The sequence below is a fragment of the Sus scrofa genome, chromosome 6 (genome assembly GCF_054392235.1).
Source record: "Sus scrofa isolate SSC_HxYL_T2T_F1_AM1 chromosome 6, Sscrofa_HxYL_maternal_Yorkshire_Landrace_v2.0, whole genome shotgun sequence".
Classification (NCBI taxonomy): domain Eukaryota; kingdom Metazoa; phylum Chordata; class Mammalia; order Artiodactyla; family Suidae; genus Sus; species Sus scrofa.
The window spans coordinates 150,532,767-150,545,161 of record NC_139388.1 but is presented as its reverse complement, the minus strand read 5'-3'; the positions used below and the strand labels follow the sequence as shown (position 1 = coordinate 150,545,161).

The 12,395-nt window shown below is 41.9% G+C and overlaps 1 long non-coding RNA gene across 17 annotated transcripts in view; it reads right to left on the bottom strand.

Annotated features, from left to right (window-relative positions):
• LOC102162079 (uncharacterized) overlaps nt 1-12,395 on the bottom strand; it is a 111,601-nt gene that overhangs the window by 62,217 nt on the left and 36,989 nt on the right. The gene's annotated exons all lie outside the window — the stretch shown is intronic.

Below are 12,395 nucleotides of genomic sequence, written 5' to 3'. Positions count from 1 at the left end.
TTACAGCTCCAATTAGACCCCTAGCCTGGGAATCTCCATATGCTGCAGGTGCAGCCCCGAAAAGAAAAAAAAAAAAAAAAGAACTACTTCCTAGGAAATTCAAAACACAAACCCTGATATCCAGAGAGAGGCAGTAAGAGTTGTGGGTTGTTTTGTTTTGTTTTGTTCTTGTCAATACTGAAGGCAAAACCAAACAAACCATCTTAATTGTGCTCACTCATGATTCCATGATAGAAATATTAAACTTACTAAACACCTCCTGGGTAGCCTCACACTGATTCCAGAACCTCTGGCGACAGCTATGAAAGGAGCGTACTCCAAGCCAATAAGTGACGTGGAGTTCCCGTCGTGGCGCAGTGGTTAATGAATCCGACTAGGAACCATGAGGTTGCGGGTTCGGTCCCTGCCCTTGCTCAGTGGGTTAATGATCCGGCGTTGCCGTGAGCTGTGGTGTAGGTTGCAGATGCGGCTCGGATCCCAAGTTGCTGTGGCTCTGGTGTAGGCCAGTGGCTACGGCTCCAATTGGACCCCTAGCCTGGGAACCTCCATATGCCGCGGGAGCGGCCCAAGAAATGGCAAAAAAAAAAAAAAAAAACAAAAAAAAACAATAAGTGACATGTTCAGGTAGAAGTGTAGCATGTATGAGAAAAGACAGAAAGGCACAGAAAAAGGTATCTGGCAAAAAACATTGCATATCCTCTGCACCATTCTCAGAATTTGGGATTCTTAAAAGGAGAAGGGACCCTACAAGTTACTCAAGAGTGCTTTCTATGTGTAGAAAGCATTTTAACGGACCACTGACATTTTTTCATTATAAAACTAGCAAGCTGGAGGCACGTTACCTCTGTTTCTTAAATGACAGAACTCTGATTCAGATAAAGCGAATGCCTCATTTACATTTATAGCCAAGACTTTATGGCGATGATAGACACACTCGGGTATACCCAATGCCAAGACCTTAAACCTTTGTACCTAAATCAGATATACTCCTTCCAATCCTAGATTATAGGGAGTGGAGTCCTCAGCTTGACCTTGACAATGAAAACGCTGAGGTGGGTTCTGTTTTGAGAGGCAGTTCTTTCTATATTTGACTAGCCCTGCACGGGTTTTTACCCCTGTCAACTAAAAAAACACACAACCTGAAAGTTGAGAGTTAAGTTTTCTTGGGGGACCAAATTAGGACTTAAGCCAGGGAGACAGCATCTCAGATAGCCCCGAGAAACTGCTCTGAGGCAGCGAGGGAGGAGCTAGGATATATAGGGGTTTTTGCAACAAAGGGCAGGGAGCAGGAAGGAAAGGGGCCCGGGCTCCCTGAAATCATTGCTTTGATTTGCACCTCCCCTATCAGGGCCAGTATCCTGGGTTTTTACCACCTGCAGGACTCACTGGCTCTCACCCTTGGAAGACATTCTTTATCCTTAACTACAGACCCTGCTGAAATGCCACCCAAGGAGGAAAAGGGGGAATATCAGGGTATGATAAAGGTGAGGGGGAGGTGCATGCAGCACACACACATTTTACAAAAGTTTGTTGCTGATCTCCTGAAGGTTCCTACCAGGCACAAGGAACAAACATCACCATGAAGAATTTCAGTGTTTTTCTAGATATGAGGAGATGCAAGAATTGGGCACATAAAATCTCCTAAAAATATCTGACTGGAAAGTTCCCATTGCGGGGCAGTGGAAACGAATCTGACCAGGAACCATGAGGTTGTGGGTTTGATCCCTGGCCTTGCTCAGTGGGTTAAAGATGTGGCGTTGCCGTGAGCTGTGGTGTGGGTCGAAGATGCAACTCTTGGATCTGGCGTTGCTGTGGCTGTGGTGTAGGCTGGCAGCAACAGCACCAATTAGACCCCTACCTGGGAACATCCATATGCCGTGGGTGTGGCCCTGTAAAGACAAAAGACAAAAATAAAATAAAATAAAATAAAATAAAATAAAATAAAATAAAATAAAATAATCTGCTTACCTGTAGGCCTGTTCTTCCAGTGTTCTCAGAGTACAGAGTGCCTCACTGCTGGTCTCCATCCTGAGCTCCCCTCAGGGGGTGCTGTGGCTTGGTAGCTATAGTGGCTCATGTTTTACTCCATGTAGAGGCTGATGGCAAGTGCCAAATTCAGTTCACATCCTTCTTTTTTTTTTTTTGTTTTTTTTTCTTTTTAGGGCCACAGATGTACGTATAGAAGTTTCCAGGCTAGGGGTTGGGCTAGAGGTCGAATAGGAACTGCAGCTGCCGGCCTACACCACAGCTACAGCAGCGCCAGATCTGAGCCACAACTGTGATGGGAACTATACCGCAACTTGCGGCAACGCCAGATCCTTAACCCATTGAGTGAAGCCAGGGATTGAACCCACATCTTCATGAATACTAGTCAGGTTCATTTCCACTGCACCACAATGGGAACTCCTTTTTCCCTTAATTTTAGAAGTCAAATTCGTCTACCAGAAACCTCCATGAGTCTTTTGGAGTAAACTTAAACCAGCAGCTCCTCATACCTTCAGTTTCCCCCAACTCCTGCCATCTTCATCATGTATCTTCTCCCTGCATCTTCATTTTTTCTAGTATGCGCTCAATTATGATTTGTAAAACTTTCTTCCTAGGTTCCTTCCTGAGCAGCACTTCTGGTGCCTTACATTGTATAACCGTCAGTATCCCTGTTGAAGTACAGCATCTGACACAGGACACAATACTCCATCTGTGGTCTGTTTGCAATGTGATACTAAATTTCAATGAATACAGACAAGTTTGTTAGCGTTTTCATGGGGATCCCAGCACACTAAAGACAGATTTTTCTGAGCACCATTCTACAACGCTGAAGAACACTCAAGAAACTCTCAAAGACAAAGCCAACAACACTTAAGATTCATCCAATTAAAAGAGAACACTAGTAACATGCAGTCAAATGTGGCTAAATTGGATCTCAAGTCCCAACACTAAGGGCTTCAGGAAATCACAAGCTACTCAACTCTGAGTCACTTTTGTTCAATTAGTTACAGAGCTGAGTCCTATTTTGGTGGGACTTTTGCCAGCATCTCTGTTGAGAAGTGCACAGGTCTTCATCTGATGTCAATTCCATGAACACGCCAGCTAGTGAAACCAGGTCAGAAGAGTAGCAGAACCACAAATTCCAGACTGGGTCATATGCTAAGAAATTTCATTTATTCCTTTTCACAAACGTACTTTTATTTCAATGGGTTCCCAAAGCACCTGTTGGACCCTCTCATCCCACACAAGGGAGAGTCAGCTCATGTCCCTCTATGTTCTCAATATCAAGAGTAGTTGGAAAATTTTCAACCAACACTGAATAACACTGATCTCCTGCACTGTTAGTGCAGAAGCAATGTGTTAAAAGAAGAAAAATATGTTTTTTGGATGTCATAGCTAATAAACATGGACTATTTATGTGTTTGTGAGAGAGAAAAGAGTCAGCTAGATTGTAAACAATAAAAGAGTCAGCTAGATTGTAAACAGCATAAGAATATTTCTGTCTTTACCATCATCTTGCGTGCATGGTGGATAATGCTGCGTTCAGTTTCACAAATAACTAATCAAACCAATAGGATCAGACCTCCAAATGGTTGACACTGGCTTAAACCATCAGACTTGAGTGTTTCCTGGTAGGGTCTTTAGATCCACTTTAGTGAAATGATCATTAGATTTTTGCTACCATTGTTTATTAACAATGCCCATAACCAATGTCCTAGACAAAGTCAGATTTCCTAGTTTGTATTTCTTCATAATTTAATTGTGTGAATGAAGCTCCTCTACACATAATTTTAATCTCTGTCTTGGGAGAGATAATATGATTTTTAAAAAAAGTTAAAATACCTTAATACTGGTCCATCTGGTCCAGACACAAACTTTCCAGGCTAAGATAGTGGGCATTATAATATAAGTAGGTTTAGGAGGAGGTCAGATATTTCCCAAGCCACTGTAGCAACCATGCTTGTTCCTTAATCTACTGGGCCACAACAGAACTCGCCATATATTTCTTAACAGTATCCTGCCAGCGTCATTATTTTGTAAGAAGCAAGGTCAAGAGTTATGTTAATAGCACAAACGTGTTAACCTCATCATAAGAGATGTATATTATCTTAGAAAAACAGAATATTTACCTAGGTGAAGAGTGCTTGCTCTTAGGTGGTTTGTGATATAATCAGGTCTGGTTAACAGAGCGAGTAATCTCAAAGCAGGTAATTCACAGTCCTGCTCACTCATAGAATGAGAAACACATACTTTTCCATTTGAGGGATATCACATCTGGGGCTAAGAGATCCCTTTGTATACAGGCAAAGGTGGTAGCTAAGATAAAAGGAGTGGAACACTGTTCTCATGGGCAGATCCCTACACACACACACTCACACACTCACACCCACACTCACTCACTCACACACACACTCACTCCCTTGCTGCCACATAGGAAAGGAAGGAGCATCACAGGGGAGGAAACGGGGTGGGCAGGGAGATCCAGTTATACCAGAACTACCATAGCACTTACCACGTGGTATAATTGTAATTATTAGTCGATTATCCGGCTACTTGTGTCCCCACACTGGGATCCTCTACCCTTCTCTCTCTGCATCACCTGTCCCTAGCCTGCTACCTGGCATGTAGTAATTACTCTATTTCAATGAATGAATGTTAAATACCTTAATGAAAAGCTTCCTTTCTTAGTAAATATAAAGCCCATAGCTTTCTAGGTTGGAACCAAAATAAGAATCCTTCACTGGAGATCAGTGGCTGGTGAATCAAACCACATGGGTCCCTGAGATTCACCTTTGTCCTTTGAAGTCTGTCACTGATGGTCCCTGACCTCTCCACGTTGACCCCCTGCACACTCTTGTCCAAGTGGAGACACCAGACCTCTTTCTTCATATCTCTTATTCCAGAAGGTTCACAACTACAACACTCAAATGCGATTTTATTATAGTCTCAGGGATAATAAAAGGGAAATAGAGAACCAGGAGCCTCAATGGTCTAGTTGGAGGAATTTTTTTTTGAAATTTTGAATGGTGTAGAAAAAAATTACAATAAAAATTTTTTTTAAACTTAGGTGAGTTATCATCTGTCTCTCTTTTGTTGTTGTCTTTTTTTTTTTTTTTTTCCCTTTTCTACGGCCACACCCGTGGCATATGGAGGTTCCCAGGCTAGGGATCTAATCAGAGCTACAGCTGCTGACCTACACCACAGCTTCAGCAACGCAGGATCCAAGCCATGTCTGCGACCTACACCACAGCTCACGGCAACGCCTGATCCTTAACCCACTGAGTGAGGCCAGGGATCGAACTCACAACCTCATGGTTCCTAGCTGGATTCATTAACCACCGAGCCACAATGGGAACTCCATCACCTGTTTCTTAATAAAGAATTAAAACAGGTTCGTAATGTGCTAGAACCATGGGATAGCCTAGGATCTTGAAGATCATGTGGTCCAATTCCTTGTATATTCAGGGAATCCAAAAACATGGAAAGAATTCTTCAAAGTAACAGAAAACAAGTGGAAGAGATAGAACTGAGGTTCAGATCTCTTCATGTCCAGTCCAGGTCCTGTGTCACCCACACAATGTTTACTACAAACTGTCTGACTCTTAAGGTCCCCGTAGGCCCTCTTGAAGAAACATCAAAAAGTTTATAAGTCAAATTAATGCTACTTGTGGTATTTTATCAAAATGTAGTATATCAGTGTTCCCACCATGGTGCAGTGGGTTAAGAATATGACTGTAGCAAGTCAGTTTGCTGAGGAGGTCCAGTTTTGATCCCTGGCCTGGCGTAGTGGGTTAAAGGATCCAGTGTTGCCACAGCTGTAGTGTAAGTTGCAGCTGTGGCTTGGGTTCAGTTCCTGGCCTGGGAACATCCATATACTGTGGCTGTGGCCATAAAATGAAAAAAATAAAATGCAATAGAGTAAAATAAAATACACTTTATCTGTTAAACTGTGTATTAGTTTGCAACTGGAGACATAACCAATGCATTAGAGAAATCTTGATAGTTTCTGTTAACTGATAGTGGATTTGTAAAGTAGAAGACAGGAGGAGATAGTATAGTTGCTTATTGGAGCAAGATAGATTTGGGAGATAATTGTCTCACTTCTGATTTTGTCAGTTGGCATTTTGTGGCTAATCATACACTCAGGAGATGGGCACATGGAGTTTCTGCTGTGGCACAATGGCATCTGTGGCACCTTGGAAGCCCTGGGATGCAGGATGGAGCCCTGGCCCAGCACAGTGGGTTAAGGATCCTGAGTTGCCACAACTGCAGCTCAGATCTGGGCCCTGGCCTGGGAACTCCACATGCCTTGAGGCAGCCCCCAAAAAATAAAAAATAAAATAAAAGGCACACACACACACACACACACACACACACACACACACACACACACAGGAAACAGTCACATAATAAATAGATGAACTGAAATGCTCTGGGCCAGGCTTTGATGAAAAAGCCTTTAAGGCAAGATTAAGAGGATGACACAAAAAGAATGTTGAGTAATTTTCCTGGGAGCAGCAGGTAGATTGAGCAGAAAAAGAGATAAGAAGAGTGAAGAAGTTGATTTACTTAGAATGCCAGCCTGGAAGATTTGCAAGTCTTTCAGGGAGCCAGCTGTCCTCTATTAGTTCATCCACCTGGAATAACACAACACGCCTTCTGACAAGGGTGGACTCCACGTGCACTGCCCTCAGGAAGAGCTGTTTTGCTAAGTTCTTGGATAAACAGTTGCTAATGAGCAAGTTCAATCATTACACTAGAAGGGAGAAATGAAAATAATGATGTGGGCAGAAAGCCTCTGCCAAAGCAGTCTTTGGGCTAAACTACAAAAAGTGGATTAGATTGCAAGGCATGATGGAACCCTCATAGAAAAGATGGCAGCATGGCCATTAGAATGGAATGACGGAAAACTAAGTTGTCTACAGAGCCTGGAGAAGGCTATAGTGGGCAATTTTAAAAGACTGAGCAAGCTCAGATGTGATTCCCATTGGCATGGGAATCAAATGGTTCTCCTCAGTGGGCTGGGCCTGGTCCTCTGAGCGATTTCACCCATCTCTGTCCTGCCAATTGCAGAGTCTTCTTCCTGGATAACAGTGCCATTTTGAGAGGCAGGCACATGACTCAGTGAGGATGCTGCATTAGAATCAGGAATCAACACAGAATGTTTGATGGTCTATATTGGACCTGTTCTGCAGTCATTCCTGGACCCTGGTTACCTCCTATCTCTAGGGAGTTATCTAGACACAAGACTTGGGTCTTTAACATGTTAAATGAAATCAAGACTCTCTGTCCCTGGCCTTGGAAACTCCAAAGCTCCTTTGGGGGGCTTAGATTTTAAAAGAAGTTTCTGGAAAGCAAAGACAGTCTATCAAAGCCCAATGGCACTTGTCCCAGTTTTGTCATCCACAGTTAGGCAGCTGGTGGAGGGGTCACAGAGAAGACGCACATGTGGTGGGCCCTGCACTCCTGACAACGTCACTCACATGTCAGATGCACTTCATTCAGGCATGCAGAGACCCTTTTTCTTTGGTACTAGGAACAAACCAGTTTCTTGATAACAGATATGAAGTCTGCCCACTAGGCTATTGATAGAGAAAGGGAAAGGGCGTAAATGCCTGTAGGTTCTGGAGGGAACACAGTGTGTGAGCCTGTGTGTGTGGACAGAGCCAGGTAAAGATAACAGATGAATGCTGAAAGAGGCTTCTTTGCTCAGTATGCTTATCTCATAGGGATGGGAGTATTAAATACAAGTATGCCGATGAAGTAATTACACAGTGTCTTGTAGACAGTGAACATTCAGGTCATGGTGGCTGCTACTCTAAGCAATAACCATAAAGAGTGCTTGTGTTGGTCAGAAGAGATCTGATAGCAAGTGACAGAACCTCAGTGTAAACCATCTTAAACAAAAGGGAAGGTTTTTTTTGTTTTGTTTTGTTCTTTAATGTATGTGTCAGAAAGAGAGAAATCACCATTAGATATCTGAGGGAATAATATTTAGGAAATAGTTTCACAAATGTTGGAAGGCTGAAAGGGCAAAAAGGGAACAGAGATGGTAACTGCAGGAAGAAGCTGTCTCCCCCAGGCCAGGGGACTAAAACAAAAGGGGGACATTTCCAGAACCCTGGATCTCCGAGCAGCAGCTGTGGAGTTGATGCTCAGACTTTGAGTAAGGGGCAACTCCCATCCCAGCCCTCTGAGAGGCCATGATAAATCAGCTACTGGGAGTGAGTGCCACAGAAGCTGAGAGCTACAGTTAACTGTCACTAATGGGAAGACACTGATAATAACAACCAGAGACCAGGAAAGAAGGCCCTGCTCCTCCGGGGCTTTCTTATCTCTCGCTAGTGCCTCCCAGGAGCTATCAAGGAGCCAGCTGGCATAGGGGTCTGGGAAAGGCAGTTTATAGACTACAGACAGGTGGGTTGGAACTAAGAGACAACGAGTAACTAATTGGCAAATTGGCTCATGGAATGCAAAGAAGGTTCAACCCAGAAACCACTGGAAGCAGGACTTGGATGTTGCCAGCATTTTATTCCTCTCCTCTCCTCCTTTTCACCCTTTTCACTGATCACCAGCTTAGGCACTACTATTCTCTGCAGAAGCACATGGCAGCTTACTTACATCTCCCCAAACTAACTCCCAACAATTCTGGCCACCAGAGAGAGCCTGGTGCAGTTTTTGTTTGTTTTTTCGTTTGTTTTGTTTTGTTTTTTGTTTTCCTCAATTCTATTTTTAAAAAAAAAATCTTAAGACTCTGATTAACTACATTTCTAGCTGGAGATGACCGCCCCAACTAGACCAGTTAAATGTGGCAAGAAGAAGGCACAAAGATAAAGGAACTGCCACTTAAAAAAAATCACAGCAGATGTTGAAGGAACCACAGAAGTAAGGACAGCCAGGTTTCAGAAGAGGGATCTTGAACAGATATCCCCTACCTTCATAAAAATGGATGCAAAGGAGGGAAGGAAGTGCTGTGGAATGGGAGAAGCAGAGATTGGGGAAGGCTTCTTAAATGACAGGTCATGGAGGTGTCTTGAAGCAAAGGGCCTGTGGAAACTGGAGACGAATACAGGGGTCTCAAGGAGGAAGGACCATCACATGAAAAGGTGTGGAGACCTAAAAATGTAGAGAAGGTGCAGAGCTCAAAAAGTGTTTAGTAGAAGTTGAAAAGGTAGATTAGGGGTACATATGAAATACCAGACTAAGGGGTATGTTATTTACTCTTCAGACATAGGGACTTTATGCTGGAGAGACAAGAAGGATGGACTTAGGGAAGAGGAGGAGGAAGTAGAGAGATCAGAAGGAGGAAGGTGAGCACACAGAAGGCCATTGCAACATAGCAGGCTATGCCCTTGGGCATTTGCCCAGATGAACTTAAACTCAACTAAATTATACACGTTTTCATTAGAGTCAAGTATGACTTTGACCTAAATTTACTGCCTTTTTGAATTTCAGATTTGTTTCCACTTCAAAGTGGAATGAATAAAACTGTTGGATGACTTAAATAATGTTTATGAAATACTTGACTCTGGGGAAGTAGAGATGAGTGCATCTCAAACTTGTAAGTCACAGGAGTATGTCTGCTTTGTTCTATTTCAGTCATTAATATTTGAAGAGATCACAAAATTTCCACAATTCACAATTGCAGTCTAAGATTTCAGATGGACGGACCTCTGGTCTATTCCCAGGATAATGTGGTTAATTCTTAGGTACCATGTCTCACTGTGTCTCCTTCCTTTTCCCTCCTCTCACTTTGTTTTGGCCTAAATCCCATGAACAACTGCACCAGAGTGAAAAGAGGAAGAGGGGGATAAAGTTGATGAGATGTAATTCAAACTATTATGTTTGTTCTTCAGGATGTTTAAGAATCAGGGAGCAGATACAGCAGGAAAACAAGCTAATGGAACCTTAGGTTGCCACATATTAGTTCATGACCAGGAGCCTTGTCTGAGTCTCTGTTTTTTCATCTTTATAGTGAGGCTCATGCTAAAAATTCTATTTCACAAAGCATCTAAGGGCTAAGTAAGGTAAAGTTTACAACTTGAAAAAAATCGCTTCTCAGGACTCCTGCAATGTTCAAACATGGGCATCTCAATGACCAGCATGAATGGAGCTGAGGGGTTCAGCTGGCCTTTGCTGACCTTGCTGCTCAGCTCCTCTCACCTGTTCCACTGCCAGATTTAGAGATCATCAAGCTCAGAGGGGCTCAAGGTAAAAGGTAAAAGACAAGGATGTCGACACCGCTAAGTGGCCCCAGTCTGAGAAGGACTCAGAACTCAGAAAATTCAGGGCTATTGTGGCGGCAACTTCAGCTATCATATGGGTGAATTAACTTGCGAAACTGCCAGGACTGAAAACTTCATGTACAAGTTGTTTAACTGGAAGAGAATAGGCCTAAAAATGTGTGAATGAAGATATAACAAGCATCAATGTTTCTTAACAAAGAGTGTCAATTACAATCAAGCAATGTCTTTAGGTGGGCATTTGTCATTAAGACAATAGAATTGTATACAAAAATATATGCATAAAAATGTCCAAGTCCCTTTCAAACTAAGGAATTCATTACTTAAAAGTTGGCACTCCAATAAGAAAAATTTCTATAAAAACAATGTGATTTTGACTTTTACATGCCTTGTACATGCATTTCATCCAAAATATCACGGATACAAAGCTTTCATGTATATTGAAGTTTTACTGAAATTCTAGTAGAAAATTGGGTTGGTGAAGAATCAGTAGATAAAATATCAGATAAGAAGCAATTTCCAGTTCAAAAGTAGATACTGCCAGGCCTAGAAATCTTGCAACCATCAATATTTCATTTCTCTTTAGTTTCTCACTGGTGCTCAGTTGCTCTGCCTCCCTCCTATGTTATTAGACCTCCCTGAAATCTTGAGCTACGATTTTCCTGCTTTTTCTTCAAGTGTATACAACTCATTTCTGTCCTGCACTTGCCCATCTAAATTCTGTTGCATGTAAGTGTGTTGGTGTATATTACCTATTGTCACCAAAAGGCCCATCAGCTTCATTTCCTCTTCCTTCTCTGCAAATAAAGCAGAATAATCCATCTACCATCTAGATAAGAATTCTGCCATTAATCCAGAAGGCAGGAGCAGCTGCGGTCAGCTTTTAATTTTTAATAGCATTTCTTCTACCTGCTAGATAAATGCATGCTTATATTTCTACTAGAGACTTAGCAACATGTATCTCTGGAAAAAAAAATTCTTTTTCTTTTCACATTCCGTTTTCTTATTTGCAGAAATTTCTACATGAAGGATGCAATTAGAAAATAAACCAGGAGGTCTTTCTAATGTTTTTCAATTATTTTGTACTGAAAATGCTTGTAAATCATGTGAAAATGCTATCCACTATTTGTAATATTAAATCTAAAATATTGAAAGTCTGAAATGAATATGATGGGTAGTGCTTTGAACTAATACTTGCTATCAATTTATGCTATTATCAATCATTTCTCTCTCCTGAAAGAAACTACACATGTAGAAGAAGACTCTTTTCCTTGGAGAGATCTAAGTCATTAAATAAGGATACATTTGTATGTGTTTGTGTGTGTGTGTGTTTATAAAGGAATGGCTCTGACCCTTGTAGTAAACTGTATGAATTGTGCAACTGATCATACATGCATATTACACAATGCTCTTAGAGTCTAATTTTCATTTATTTGTTCTTTTTTTTTTTTTTTTTTATCTTTTTAGGCCCCTTTTTAGGCATTTGGAGGTTCCCAGGCTAGGGGCTGAATCAGAGCTGCAGACACTGGCCTACACTATAGCCACAGCCATGCCAGATTTGAGCCACGTCTGTGACCTACACCAGCGCTCACGGCAACACCGGATCTTTAACCTACTGAGAGAGGCTGGGGATCGAACCCGCATCCTCATGGATACTGGTCAGATTCATTTCTGCTGAGCCACGATGGGAACTCCCCAATTAATTGTTCTATTAAATCTTCCCAGACATCCATTCTCTCAAAACCTTATTTCCACACATTGCATGCCTATCCTCAATCACATTAAGCTATATTTTATTTCTCCCATTCTTTCCATCTTTCCTTATGATGTCATTTCACCGGTGTTTATGATGTCATTTCACTAGCAGTGTTACTATTCATTCACCTTTAAATGTAGAGAATTCTACTTCAAACCCCATATCCAAATTCAAAAGAGAAGAAAATGGGACAATGTTCCTGTTTTCTAAGTCTATTTGAAATTGGAATTTTCTTATTTTCTTGCATTATATCCTTGACTAACATTTGGGAAAATTACAAAAAGGAGGAAGGGAGTGAAAAGAGAAAAGGTCTGGGAACAACTTCAGGAAGAAGGTGTCTGGCTGTGCGGTCCAGGAAAACACTGTGGGTTTTCAGAGGACACTCGGTATCTGCCCCAGCCCCACCAATG